The sequence below is a fragment of the Phalacrocorax aristotelis genome, chromosome 6 (assembly GCF_949628215.1).
Source record: "Phalacrocorax aristotelis chromosome 6, bGulAri2.1, whole genome shotgun sequence".
Classification (NCBI taxonomy): Eukaryota; Metazoa; Chordata; class Aves; order Suliformes; family Phalacrocoracidae; genus Phalacrocorax; species Phalacrocorax aristotelis.
Genome location: NC_134281.1, coordinates 56,896,660 through 56,911,789, shown reverse-complemented (window position 1 = coordinate 56,911,789; position 15,130 = coordinate 56,896,660). Strand labels below are relative to the sequence as shown.

Below are 15,130 nucleotides of genomic sequence, written 5' to 3'. Positions count from 1 at the left end.
CGTATGACTGAAGTGTTTGCTTAAGTGCTTCGCCGTGCAGAGCTGCTTTCCTCAGCTGGAGCCGTGAGGGTTTCTGCAGCACCTCAAGACATGAGGGTCTGAATCTGGCAGGAGCTGGAAGAGGTTGTTGGCATGGCTCCCTCACAGGCCTTCAGGGCCGCCAGCCTGAAAGGCTTCAGCAGCATTGCATCCTTACACCATTTTAAGCCTGAGCCCCATGCTTTGGGGGGTACGGCTGAGGAGCAGAGCAGGACAAACGAGCAAGGTCCCTGTATGGATGAAAACACTGGGTTTCTTTTTTTGAGCTCAGGAAACGGTTATGGTGACTGCTGCATTCGTTTTCTTTTTATTAGTTTCTTTCCATTACTCTTAACTCCTGGCAGCAGCTTAGAGAATCCCTCCCTGTCCTGGATGGTTTCTTCTTTCAAACATTTGCAGGCAGTTGTTCTAGTCACCCTTTCGTCATCGCTTAGCTCATTTAATCTTTTCTCATAAGTCAGTCCCTCCCATTACCTACTCATGGTGCTGCTTTTCCCTGAACTCCCTCTCAGCTGCTCATTTATTTTACGGTGACATGGTGGCCAGTAGCCCTGCCATTGTTAACATTTCCTGTTGTGGACTTTTGGGTTATTTTTGTTCAGAGTTGCTGCAGTACTTGGAGGACTGAGCTAAGCTTCCCCGGTGAAGAATAATTACAGGCAAGGTCACTGATACTGCAACAGAAAACATGGTCGATGGTTATAGGTGATGGGTTTGGGGATGGAGGCTCACTGTAGTTCTGGTACATGAGCTTTTGGTGGAAGAAGACCCCAAAATTAATGTTTGGTGTTAAACACACAGCTGGGGCTCCGGATACCATTGCTCCACTGGAGAGATTTTGCTGCATGCAGAAAACTGTAATTTATTTGTGAATTCCTGTGTTATTTTCATTAGGACCATCTAGGAAATGCCATTACCACAAACTTAGTGCATTTGCCTTTACTGTCGATCGCCCAATTCTGTCCTTCATAATTTACAAACTCCAGAAGTGTTATTGCTGCTACAGAGTGCTACCTTGCAGTACTTACACTACCACGGAACCAAGAACAGCGCTGGTTTGCACCCAAGTTAAAACTCTCGCAGACCAGCCTCCAATCCCAGCTGGACACAGGGACAGATCGCACCGTCAGCGCCTACCTGACGGTTATCCCCTGTTCCTGTACCCATGGGCCGATTCCCGAGTGCGGTCCGGGTTCAGGATGCCCAGTCCTGAAGCCCTCGATCAGTGCCAACTCAGCATCTGCCAGGATACAGCCCCCACCTTCTACTGAGTCCTGCTCAGGGTTTTGGGTTTGTTTTGGGTTATTTTCTCTCTCTAATCCCTTGATAATTTGAGGATGCAGCCTGAAAAAACTCAAAGCCATCCCGTACCCCGGAGTCTGGGGTCCTAAGAGCAGCCCTGAAGCCGGGGCTGAGGGGACGGTGCTTGCAGAGCGTGACAGACCGCATCCCCTCTCAGCTTCAGGAGAGATCGGGGCAAGAAAACGGGAGTTTGAGTGCAAGAGCTTTGTCTGTACTTGGAAACACACCCACAATGAAAATTATTTTCATCAGTCATCCCTCCAGCAACTGTTGAAAACAGCATAATCTGCTAACACAGAAAAGCTAAATTGCTTTCAGACGAAGGACTGAACTACTGCTTCTGTGATTTGATTCAGCTCGAATCCAAAATCCATGGTTTGACAGCTCTAGCGCTTCTTAGCTGCTTGAAGTTTCTGTCAACATTTATCTTTTCCCCTAGTTTGCGTTTCTCTAGTTTCACATTTTAACCCCTCTCCGCCCCAGATTAGTGTTTTTGAAATACGAATTGTAAGTGCACCAGATGTTTAAACAATCACAGCGCACTGGAAATACAGACTTTTAAAATAACTTGCGTGGCCACTATGGGCTGACCCTGGGCAGGAGAAGCAAAGCTTCAGCGCAAGGTGAAGAATATGGTATCATTTCTTAAGCCTGCAGCACTTTCTGTGTACCAAAATCTGCTTTAATCAGAAGGAAAACACTGAAAGGATGTTTACATCCTGAGCTCTTTTATCGTTCCTAAGAGGAGCCACTGGTGTGATTACAATGAAAGCAGTGCAATTACATCAGGGAAGAATTTGGCCCAACTAGTTCTCTGTAGAGAAGCTATTGACAGCTGTCCCCACGTACCGCGTATTGTTGAGAAAACAGAGAGCTAAAGACGTGCCAGAAGAAATAGGACTAACTCCCATTTTCCGACCTTTGGCTGAACCAGAGCTCCTGGATTTGAACGATGCTTTACCTCTGTTACACTCCTGACCATCACTAGGTTTTCTTCAGTGATCCGTCTGAAGATGTCTTCCAAACTGGGGAGCCCTGCAGCTGTGCTTGGTAGGGCTATCACAGCTGAGCCGTGTGCTTCATGGGGTACAGCATCTTACCTCATTTTAGATGTGATGTGACGCCGCATGTGAGGCAGGAGGGATGAAGCCCAGCAGCCAGAGCTCAGAACAAGCACTTTACAATTTTTAAATGCTACTTTCAAAATAATGGAGGCTTTTATTAATACCAACGTGCCCTTATGGGTGTGATTGAATAAACAAGCGGTAGCAAGGACAAACGCTTCTGGGGGAAGATATTGGGATGAGAGTCAATCGCCAGGCTTGTTGTCCTCAAGTGGTAGCTGAAGCTGCCCCAGGTCCTGCCTCCCAGCCTTCCCCCCACTCTCTGCCCCCTCCAATGTTCTCTACTGAAATGCCGTAGCTGGTCTGACGTGCATACGGGCTTTTTTCTACACAGGTGCCATCATCTCTTACCCTCACTCAAGCACTCACAGAGAGATGGCTTCATTCAAGTGTTTGGTTTTTCTCTCATACTTGGTTTTCTCAGCAGCCTTCGGCCCCTTGCACAAGCCAGACTGTGATACTCACAGAGCCACTCTGCTTGTAACCAAATTTATGCACAGAATCTATAAATTAATAGAAAGCAGCTCTACCTTTAGGGAAGTCTACTTGCCTGAGCAGTGACCTGTCCTGACTGGTATCCTGGCTCCGATGCTGTGCTGGACTGAGTCACTGGTTACATGACCCGCTCCCCCTGGCTGACATCCTGCTAAGAGAGAACAGACTGTCGTTGGTGGTCCACTTTGCATCGTGGTTTGGGCTTGGATGCTTCAAGGAGGATTCATGTCTTTTGCTGTCATTAGACCTCAGCTTGGAACGTTTTTCCTAGCTTCACCCCCCCGCCCCTCAGCTCCACCATTGAATTACTCACCTTTTTATCCACTGTCTTTAAACAGCTATTTGCAGATCTTTTACTGCCAGCAAACCTGTGTCAATAAATCATAATTTAAAAACACAAACAGCGCATTCTGAATGAAAATATCCTGAATGAAAATGATAAAGTAAATGTTTGAGAAACAGCTCCCTAAGTTTTTTTTTTTCTAATGGTGTTTTAGAACAGTCATCTCAAACAAAAATAAATGTCTGTTAATCATCTGGAATTTTTAATTTCCTAGTTTGCATGGGAACCTGAGTAATCAGACATATGGTATGGCTGTTAGCTGGGAAAGGGTCAGGATGAGAATAGCTTCTCAAAATTAGAAAGCACTAAAATATAGCAGTAGTCTTGGCTGCCTAAACTTAAAATAAACAATGTTTTGTGTTAATTGCTGGAACAGATCAACACTGAAAAAACCCCACATGTCTAAACAATGCTCTGAAATACAGTGCCTGGCAGGAGAGAGGAAGGCTCAGGGGACTGGGGATGAGCTAGTCAATAATTTACCTGCAGAGGGGATTATCTGATACAGACATAGCTGATAAGGAGCAAAATGGGAAGTGTTTTTTGGTGGCTTCTGTGTGAGCTCAGTAGCTTTAAGAGTAATGGGATTCCTAACGCAGAAGAGTCTGGTCTGATAAAAGTAATCATGTTTTTGGATTTATAGTGCTAAGCGTCACTGAGCTATTAGGCAGCGCAGATGTGTTCTGGTGTAAGCGTTCATGCTCAGCGTGGAAGCGCAGTTCGTCGGCTGTGCTGCTGCCATCAGTGGAGGTATGAGAGAAGGAAAACCTCCACCTCATCATTCTGGTTTGGTACCAGCGCGATTCCTTAAATCACTCGTGTGATGGCAGAAGACAAGTCCCAACATTTTCCTGCGTCATTAGACTAGGCCCACGCAGAGGACGAATGGATCCATGTTTTGCTGTGTATACATGACACAGGTGCGGGCCAACGCTACTTCCGACAGCGGAAGTCGACATACATCCTGCACCGTGCTTCGTGCTTACTCATCGGCCGACAGTCGCTCGCGTGGAATGCATCTGACCCCGCTGCAATTACGCCTGCTAAGTTCAGACTTGCCCCCGTTTCAATGCACACAGTTAAAAGGTGTTTGGTTTTTTTTTTACCTCTGGTGTTTTTCGGTTGTTTTTGAGCCTCATGCTTCACTAGAAATCAATCTGAATCCAACTTTTGGAAAAAAAAAACCCCAAACGCCACCAAAAAAACTGAGGGATAGTTGACAATTTCAACTCTGGCTACTTCGCATTGCTTCAGTAGGGGAACAACCCAAGAGACAATGTACCTCGCTGCTCCAGGACTCCTTTGGTACAAAGGCCATGGTGGGCGCAGCCTCGCAAGTGGGGAACCTCACAGGAGAGCGAACAGTCTTCAGGAAGATGGTTCAAACAGGCTTTTGTGGTGAGAGGGCATAAATAACAACAATCTGTGGCCTACGCTAACTGTCAGTCCAACTATTCAGGCATCATATGCACAGCATGCACTTGACACTTTCATTTTTACCCTCCCCTTTCCTAGGCTGGCAACAGTCAGCTCTCCACCGGGGCTACACCCAATTCAGCTAGGTCAGCGACTCCATATTTAAAAGTCTCCTTGTTGTTACTTCTCAAAATGCTTTTGTATCCTCCAAGCTCTGGCTGTGAGCCATTCACACAGTTGAAAGATCATGATCTGAGGGGCTTTGTTTCTCCCTTCCCACAGCTGTAGGTGCTTCTGGTGGATGTGATATGCAGAGTTGTCCAAGCAGTCCACACTGCATTGCCAGAAGTTCCTATAAATATGAACAACTGTCCCACTACAGTATTTAGAATTAAGGCTGTGTGTATTTGCATACACATACACATATGCTTACATACTAAAATCAAGCCTGTGTGCACCTGAAATGAGAGAGAAGATTTTTTACTATAGCACAAATATAAGGGGGTGAAACATCCATGCAGGCTGTTTTGGTCTAGCTGTTGGTTGGACTATACGGTACAATGACTCTTTGTTCAGCAAGAGGCTAAAGATTATGTATTTACACTTGAGACCTTTAAGACTCAGACTATGCAGTAGAAACTTCCCCTTCAGGCTGGCTAATATCAATTTAAGAGAATGATCCGTGCATTCTTCAGTGCCTGGCTTCATCTGCTGTATTGCATTTTTAGAGCACTGTATATGACAAACCTTCCAGGAATCCCAAGCACAAATATGAGTTCCACTGAATCTCTTGAAGCAGATGAAGAACACCATCAGTGAGGCCACACAACTGTGAGGAATGTGATGAATTTCCAGGAATAGGATTGTTTCCCAGAGATTATTGTGTAAAATGCAAGTGTAAAGAGGGAAGGAACAAAGGTAATGCTCTCAGTCTCTGTACCACTAGGCTATTTTAGTTTGTGAAAAGAAGAATGAAGAAAAGAGACATGTTAGAAGACCTTTGCTAGGCTAACAGGAAGCCTATGTGTCCAGAGCAAACCCTGAAACAAAGCAGTACAAAATAATCTCAGCATAAAATGTAATCTCTCCATGATTTTATCTTATGAAACCATATCCACTTGCAGCTTGAATGCCGCACTAATAGAGGTGTTGAGAGCTCTATGTCCAGCCTTCCAACTAGCAATAATAAAGGCAATGATTATATAGAAACAGGTGAACACTGCAGTTCTGAGGGGGAAGGGAACAGTGCATTTTGGGGTTCAAAAGCAATAGGAAACCTGTCCATCCAGGTTCATTAAGAAATCAGTTCTGCTGGTTAGAACCTACTCTGAAGCAGTGGTTAAGCAGAGCACTTTCAAAGCAAGGTGCCATACACCATGTGCAAAAGTCTGGCCTCTGGATAGAAGGAAAGCAATCCTCCCAGGAGAGCCTTCTGCTCCCTCCCTTCAGGGAACTTCTGCTCCAACATGCTGGAGGAAACCTTAGCTTTAAATAAGGTAGCTCTTAGAGGTGCAAAATCTAGTATGGTTTCAACCCTGGAAGTGTTTGTTTCTCGGCTTTATCAAGCACAGCTCAGGTCCTGACACTAGCTATTGGTGAGTAAAGATTGCAACTTCTAATAAGACATCAGGAGTCAAACCCAGGTGACGTCGTGGTTACTGTTCAGTGTTTGTATACTTCTGACTTCACGTGGTCTTTCTGACATATACAAAGGTATTGGATGGAACACACATCCAGGTATAGCATTTCATGAAACAGGTTTTCAAATGCTCTCGTATTTCTGTTACTCATTTACTTTTTGGCCCAGCAAAGAAAGAGGCAGGAATATGAAAATCCCACTTGTATGAGTCCAAGGATATGCAACTAGACAGAGTCAGCTCATCAAGGTTTAAAGGACAATGACATGATACTCGGGTTACTTTTCATACCTACTTACTGCACAGAACAGCCTGGGTCCACACAGCTAACCTCCCCCATTGCCACCGACAGGGCTGCACCCAAACTGCCAGCTGGAAGCAGTCGCTGGCCCGTGGCACCCAGAGCACTGCTGGGAAGGGTGCTGACCGGCCCTGAGCTCTGCCGTGAACTATACCACAATTTGCAGTACGAATAGAGAGCTAGTGCTTGGGCCTCTGCCCCAGGCCTGTTTAGCTCTGCCGTGCAGACATTGCCTGCACAGCTGTGGAGATATTTGCACGCACAGGGAAGGAGGGAGGGAGGAGAGGGCAGCAGAGCCATCTCCCTCAGCAGTACCACCAGTTTGTGCCAGCTCATGCTATTCATGGAATTTCAGTTCAGCCCTGACAACAGCACTGCATGCCAGAGAGATGGCCCTCCTCCAGCCTTACGTTGGGAAAACACACAGCGGAGTCAGTCTACCAAAGGTGATACGCTAGCTCTGCTCAGAAAACGGGAACAGAACCTTTTTCCCCCTGCACCTATATTTTGGCGCTACCTCCACAGCATCTCAGCGGTGTGGCCTTCAGTCTCTGCATCGCAGCAGGACTCCCCCCGCACAGAACCACTGTGCGGAGACCCTGAGCTAGGCCCGGGTGAGCTGGGAGAGCTGCCTGGCACGGCCCATGGGCCTAGCTTATAGCCCAGAAGCAGTCAAGCTGCATTAGCTAAAAAAGAGACAGCAATGCACAGCAGCCCAGCCAGAACAGAGGGCAGTCTGCATTCCCTCTCCTGGCAAGTTCTTGACAGCGAGAAGGTAACTCCTACAGGGGAAAAAAAGATTCTTTAAAGTACTGTTTCTGCTTCTTTTTCTTCCAGTCTAACAAATAAAAGCTGGCTCAAGTTCTATAAATTTGACATGAACACCATGTTTTTATGAAAAACCAGAAACACGGGAAGTTACGAACAACTTTCCAACAGAAACAACAGCAACAATGAAAATCCTAACTAGTTAAAGCTTTGGTAATTACACTCAGGATCACCTAGGCAATCTTATTCTGTGCCTTTGGATAAGTCCATCTTCCCTTCCTCTCCCTTATCTTCAGTGTTCCTCTTAGACCTAGCAGATAGTTATAAACTGAAAGGAGATTTGGTATTTATAGATGCACACTTGAAACTCTGATCTAGGGATCTCTCCCTAGAAGCGTTGCTTTCTTCACCTCTTTCAAAGTTCATTAAATGCAGAGTGGATGATTTAGCCCAGACGATACCGCATTCATAGCGCCAAATATGGTTTCTGCAGATTTTTTAGGATGAAGATTATTTACATCATATTCCCGCAGGAAATTAGGTCAGGAATAAGCATTAAAGTAATGATGCTATCTGTATCATCCCCCTAACAAATCCTGAATGTGCTGGTGCTTTTCAGACAAATTTAGCAAAAGAATAGAAGTCTCAGATAAACTGAGGTCCTTCAAGTTGCATGAAAATAGGCAACTGGCTACCTGGGGGAAGAAGATCCTGCAATTGTTCCAGCAAAGAGAAAGCCTGCAAGATTGACACCAGAAAATCTGTAAGAGGGAGGTTACTTTTAAATACCCCAGCTATGAGGAAATCTTCAGGGACGCCGATCTGTAGGCCAGGCTTCTTTCCTTCAGCTGCTTATGAAATGATGCAGCATTAGGCTTTTCCTCCCTAGCTTCAGTTTTCTTAACTTCTATGCAGTTATGGAACAGTTTGTCAAAGTCTTCAGGTAAACTGCATGCTTGTCCAAGCTAGAAACAGTAAAAACCATCTCCACGTAGGCATGTAAAGATCCACATCTGCATCTGGAAAATCCTAGGGATCCCCAAGACTGCTTATGGTGCTGATGAAGTGCACGCTGTACTGACAGGAGTCCCTGGCTACACGCACATTAGCTGGAAGACCTACAACTCTGACACACAGCAATGGCTCCAGAAAAGTTTTTTTTATTGCTCTGCCTTGTTGGCTTTGCCACTGTTCCCCAACGCACTCACCGAAGCAACCTCAGGCACAGAAAGGCAAAGGCCTTCAGATTGTTTTGTTTTTGTGTTTTGTTTTTTTTTTCTTTCCTTGCTCCTGGTACCTTTAAAATGCCCACACTTTGAGAAACTACTAACTCCTGTTATACATGTTCTGCCCTCCTAAACCTGGAAAGTGACAGGATCAGTAACATCCCATCAAGAACATTTAAAGCATTTAGAGAAATGAACTGCTACAAGCAGGAGACTGTCCTTTAATTATGTGGTAGTTAGTGCTCTATTAGAAGATGATGATGTTGACCTCTAGTGACTAGTCTGGGGATACCTGGTGGCAGGATCATAGAATCATTTAGGTTAGAAAAGACCTTTAAGATCATCAAAGACCAACCATTAACCCAGCACTGCCAAGCCCACCACTAAATCATGTCCCTGAGCACCACAGCTACACGTCTTTTAAACACCCCCAGGGATGGTGACTCCACCACCTCTCTGGGCAGCCTGTTCCAATGCCCGACCACTCTTGCAGTAAAGACATTTCTCCTAACAGCCAATCTAAACCTCCCCTGGAGCAACTGGAGGCCATCTGCTCTCATCCTATCACTAGTGACTTGGGAGAAGAGACCGACCCCCACCTCACTACAACCTCCTTTCAGGTAGTTGCAGAGAGCGAGGAGGTCTCCCCTCAGCCTCCTCTTCTCCAGGTTAAACCCCCCCAGCCCCCTCAGCCGCCCCCCAGCACACTTGTGCTCCAGACCCTTCCCCAGCCCCGCTGCCCTTCCCTGGACACGCTCCAGCACCTCCTTCTTGTAGTGATAGTCACACTGAAACATTTCTGTGAACAGCCAGCCAAAAATTTTACCTAAGCTGGCACACAAGAACATTCACCCTCCTCATGGAGGTGAGCAATTACACATCATAGAATCATAGAAACCCCCAGCTGAAACAAAGACCCCAGAAACAGTGCTATACAGCCTAAATTATGCATGCAGAGAGATTTAAATAGAGGATGATCGTACATGGATGCCTTAAGCTGTACAGTGGCTGCAACCTCAAGAGAGAAAATGCACCCAGACTGAAAGGACTGGACAAAGCAGCCCATGGAGGCAGATGCTGTGGTATATTCCCAGGAGAAAACTAGAGCGTGAGGAGTCAGGTGAGAAAGGACCTGAGCTGGAAGCAATGAATTAAATCGATTTCCAAAAAAACCCACAGAAACAAAGCAAGAGGAGACAATTGTGATTCATTGTAAATAAGCAAAACGGCAGAGGTACAGCCCAATAACTCATTAGGCACATCATTTTGCCAGATTATTAGTAATGGAAAAAATTATTAGACATTTAAATGCTGGCCATCAGCAAGTTATAAATTTGATTTTTAAATGTCATCCATTTTACATAATGAAACTATTTATTCAGTTATGTTTGAAAATCCTGTAGAGTATGTTATGTTGCACATTCATAGAATAAAACCAGAAGACAATACATGATGCCTTAGGAAGTTACTCGGATCTTATCCACAGGCTGAAAATAACAAGTATTTTATTTTCCCACTTATTCAAAAGAAATGAAGAAAAACACTCTTCCCAGCAGGGCCACTCAAGGCACATGAGGAAAATAGCAGATATTCAGGAAAAGGTTAAAGAACAAAAACAACTCCAGGATTGGGAAGGAGAGGTCGTTCCAAACTAGCAGCAACGCAGCCCAAGGGATGTAGTGACTATACTGCCCCGTGCACACAGAGATACCAACGAAAGGGGAATTAGGTGAGCAGAGCATGCTCCCAGGTAACTATTCCAACACGGCTTTGAAGTGGGGAGAAAATTAACATAACGCCTAGTCCCTCCGGAGCTAAGTAATGGTAGCTGTTTCTCACTAGAAAAGGACTTTTCCCCATTTTTTGAGGCCTTCCATGTAATACAACTTTTCTAATAGAGCTTAACACCCATCTTAATATCACTGCTTACTTCTCAGCTTGGACTGATTAGCATCCAAACTGGGTAAAGACACCCTGGCAGCAAAAATATACACGGAAAATGCCCGTTTTTCCACTGAAATCCATAACTTCAATTAAGGAATTCACTTAGGTTTTTTGCTATTTGGGTAATGCATTTGCTTTGCCCCCAGCGGCGAACTGGCAGCGTGAAGATGAACTGGTACTGCTGCCCCCACCAAGAGCTCCATTGCTGGTTTTCAGGGCTTTGCTCCACATAGCAGTGACTAAACTGTCTTTCCAAGGAAATTGCCCATACCTGAAATCATGTTACGGTACCCACTTAGACATGCAATAGCACCGGCAGGGGGAGATGAAGAGTAAAATATGCCTACAGTTGCATAAAGCATGGGTAGGAGAGAAATATTACAGTAGGAATACTTTACACAGGGGGCTTGGAGCTTTTAAAAGCAGAAATAAACTGGCATTTAAACAGGAGATTTAAAAAAATAAAACAAATGAAAAGGAAAATACTAAGCAGCAAGAGCACAGGGTAAATATCCTCTACAAACGCTTGTTTTTGTTTTCTGGGTATAGCTGATTATTTCTGAACACTTACCTAGCAGCTTAATTTTTGAATCTTTAATAATCGTACACACATACCTTCTACATTTGTGTAACTGTTCATTAATGACTGCAGTCCTTTGGTGAGCATTCCTCAGCATATATTCTCCCTCTCAGCTGGAGGTGTTCTCAGGACATGTATCATTTTGGGAGGGAAAGGCAAAGACATTACTTGGCATATCCAAATGTGTCAGCTTCCTCGCTGCGCAGGAGGCCTCTCTCATGCTTCTCTGGCAATCTGATTCGATATCAGTATGTACAGCTTACACTAAAAGAGCTCTCTGATTTTTTAGCATTTTACTTTGGCTGAGAAAGAATCGAGGTAAATGCTGCTTCCTCTCCACCGACCTATGGACTTACGTAACTGTCAAAGAAGCCACTGGCCCAGCCCTGTGAAGATGGCAAAAATACAGCTGTTAGCTAGATGAATGCTAAGGATGCAAACAGAAATGCTGGTATTGGGAGGGACTCAGACCTACAACCAAAGGTTCCCCCTCCAAATAAGACTTTTTCCAGTACTCTTGGCCAGCTCACTTCCTTCAACATACAGCAAGGACAGCCTCTAGAGAATTGCTGACTTTGCCTCCCAGCCTATGTGCTTCTTACCGCACGTTCCACACTTGGATACGGCCACTATTTAGGTCACATTTCTATCTACGAAGGATCACAACTCGCACAAACTGGCACAGCCACCAAAATAATCAGCCCCATTGTGCCCCTCCCAGCGATCTCTCATGCCAGCACAAGCATGAATTCTCCTACATACCAGGCTGCAATTCTATCGACAGCTGGCCTCTAAGGGGGAGGCAGCAACCACAGTGGTGTGGCGTCTCCCTGCCCTCAATACAGAAATTGAAGGAATGTTTACCTGGGCACAAGGGAGAGAACTTTCACTGTCATCTAGAAGCTGTAGGGGACTCCTTTGCCCTATGCAATTATTACTACAATTAAAACTCACAAAAGGGTAGGTCGTTAATGAGAAAAGGCAGAGCTGAAATCAAGTGGCACACTGGCCTTCCTTAAAGAGAGAAACTTCTGAAAAATGCAAGAGGGATATTGCAACCTGAAGGAGCTCAAAGCCTTATTAACCATACTGGACTTCTGCAGCATAGCTTTGTTATTGTCCTTTAAAAAAAAAACCCAGCAGCTTTTTTCAGGGAAGAAAAATCCCCAAACTTGTTCTTTTTTCTAGTTCTGTATTCTTGAGTCTGCAAGGTCCTGGAGCAATACTCCAAGGGAAGCAAATGACTGAGATCTGAACTGATTAAGCCTGAAGTCTTAAAAAGACAGCTTGTCATGCACTATTTGCTACTTCACTGCTGACTCAAGAACATTCCGCTCGTGTGCATATTCCACTTTCCCATCTGCCCACTGCTTCAGCTTCTCACTGACAGTTGCGCATTTCCAGCACAGACATCTTTGATATATTAAGAACTAAGTGCAGGGCAGCGTAAAACACGCAGAGCTTTTCATCAAAGTATCCGAAGTACTACTCTATCGACTATTAATCTTTATTTGTGAGCTTAACTTATTAAAAGCCTCCATTTTAACATAATAAATAATGTAACTATGTATTGTAGCCTACTGAAACTAGAAACTTCATGTAGAATTTCAGACTCCTTTGCTATAGAATATGAGGCTTTGCTTATACTCTTGATGGATCTGTGTAAATCTATGGCAATGAAAACCAATCCTTCTTTACAAGCTGCTAGCATTATGAAATCCAGAAAAAAATAGGCAGCTATAGCTAAAAGCAAGACTCAGTAAATTTAAAACTTTGTACCTAAAGATTATCAGAGTTTTCTCTGAACCAGTGCAGGAAAGAATATGTTATCAGTTTAGACCATTCAGTAGATTTATTTCTCAAGCTAGCAAAACCACACACACTTGGCACAAACACAGATTTAAATCAAGTAAGATTCATATGTCCTTGCCTTTGACATTGTTGCTTGATTTTAGCCATTTTTTTAAAACAGAAAACTGTTATCCATTTCCTTTTCATGCATATGTTATAATTTATATCCACAGAACAGAAAGAAAACAAATCATTGTTGCACAAGCTCCTTTTATCAAGACATCTTTAAGAAAATAAAGGGTTATTTGGAATGGTATGAACACCCTGAACTCCCACTGCCTTTGGGTGGGAGTCAAGCACATTCATTAAGCAGTTACTCAAAAACTCAGTACCTTACAGAATCAGTCTCTGCACAGCCCTCAAGTTACTTCTTGAGTTTTCTATAATGAGACCGACCGCTTTGAAGAAGAAGTAGCAGTATCTGTCATCAGCCAGATTAAGGGACTGATCCAGGAGTGAAAAGGGCTTGCTCTACAAAGCCCCTGCCCTAGCTTCTCTCCCCTCTTTGGTTTTCCATCCCCACCACAGGAGCGGCTCTGTTGCTTTGACATAGCAGCTTAATATTTGCCTACCTCACAAAAAGCGATGCCAACTTTGGGTTACGTTAATAACTCAGACTGAAATACAACAGTTCAGCAGCTGCTGCTGGAGAACCTGAATCATCCCTAAGTAGCAGAAAACTCTCAAAGGAGCACAGAAACCGCTATCACTGCTCCGTAATCGGAGCACTAATCTAGGTAAAACATAGGCAACCTGAGGAAAGCTGACAGCATTGGGGATTAATGAGCCTGCAAAGTCACCAATTATCATGGATTACACGTCTTGAAAGTCTGATTAGCTTCTCTCCTACTCCTAAATTTTCAGGCAACCATTGCAGCCAAGGTAACCGAGAGTATCTGTTATCCAATAAGATCAGTTCAAGACATGCTGTTTATGAACTCTCAAAGAGGTTTTTTTAATCTTTCTATTCTGATACTTGCCACTTCATTAATACTTACTTTAGATACACATATTTAGTATATTATTGTGTCCTAGACCTGTTTAATACCAGATCTGGATTCAATACCTATGTATGTGCATATATGTAGCTATATATATATATATATTACAGCCCATGTAAAGAAGTTGTGACCATTTGGTTGTAATAATGCATTATTAAATAAAAGGAGAGGCAGCCAAGAATATGACTTTGCACCCTAAACAATCATCATAAGGGAAGGTACCGATCTTTGTCCCGTTCTCCTATGGACTTTGGTACTTGTCACACTGTACCAAACTAATTCAGCTTGCCAAACCTGCAGAAACCTAGTACAATAAGTAGCATTTTTCCAGGCTTTTGCATCGAATCAGCTCAGCATAAGGTCCAGCAAAAGCCAAAGCAATGGTGTAGTTGGACTGCAGGGCCAAAGGAGTGGGACCTCCCCTATGCTGATGCAGAGGGATTAAACACCTGTAGCTAAAACAAGCCACTTCACTTGAGAAAAACCCACCCCACCAGACTCTTTCATGCACAATTTTATGCAGTTTTGCTACTGAGCAAGGTGGGTTTAAAATAATCAGTCAATTCACTATTTATTTGCAGGTCAGCTATGTTTTCAATAAAGAGTAGTGAGCAAAATTCCTCCTTCTCTCCTTACCATCCATATATTAAACCTTAATCCCAACCTGAGAGATTTTCAAGTTGCGTTGCCAGGGAGGTTGCAGTGACTGGCATTTCTACATATCTCCATTACAGTTTTAAACCTCACACACTTTTCAAATACTAATCATGTTAGTGGCTTTGCAATGTCTTTTGACAAGAGTATTGGTTCTGCAATACATAGATATGCAAGGATGAGGGAGGGCAAAGAAAGTTTTATTCAGATTTTTATAAGTTTTATAAATAGTAGCAGTAGATTTATAAGTAGTATTTTTACAAGAGGGAAAAAAAGCAATAACAAGTGATAAATTCACCTGTTTAACAGCAAGCCCACAAGCACTACAGACTCGTACCTCACTGTGTTAAGCACCATACTGCCGTAACTAGTGAGCAACACTTCCCAATAACCTGGCTGCGCTTAGTAGTAATAATGATCTCTCAGACATCTCCCCTGTTACTTTGAGC

The 15,130-nt window shown here is 44.0% G+C and overlaps 1 protein-coding gene across 1 annotated transcript in view; it reads right to left on the bottom strand.

Moving 5' to 3' along the window:
- Nucleotides 1–15,130, bottom strand: part of LOC142058398 (volume-regulated anion channel subunit LRRC8C) — a 65,730-nt gene that overhangs the window by 24,228 nt on the left and 26,372 nt on the right. The gene's annotated exons all lie outside the window — the stretch shown is intronic.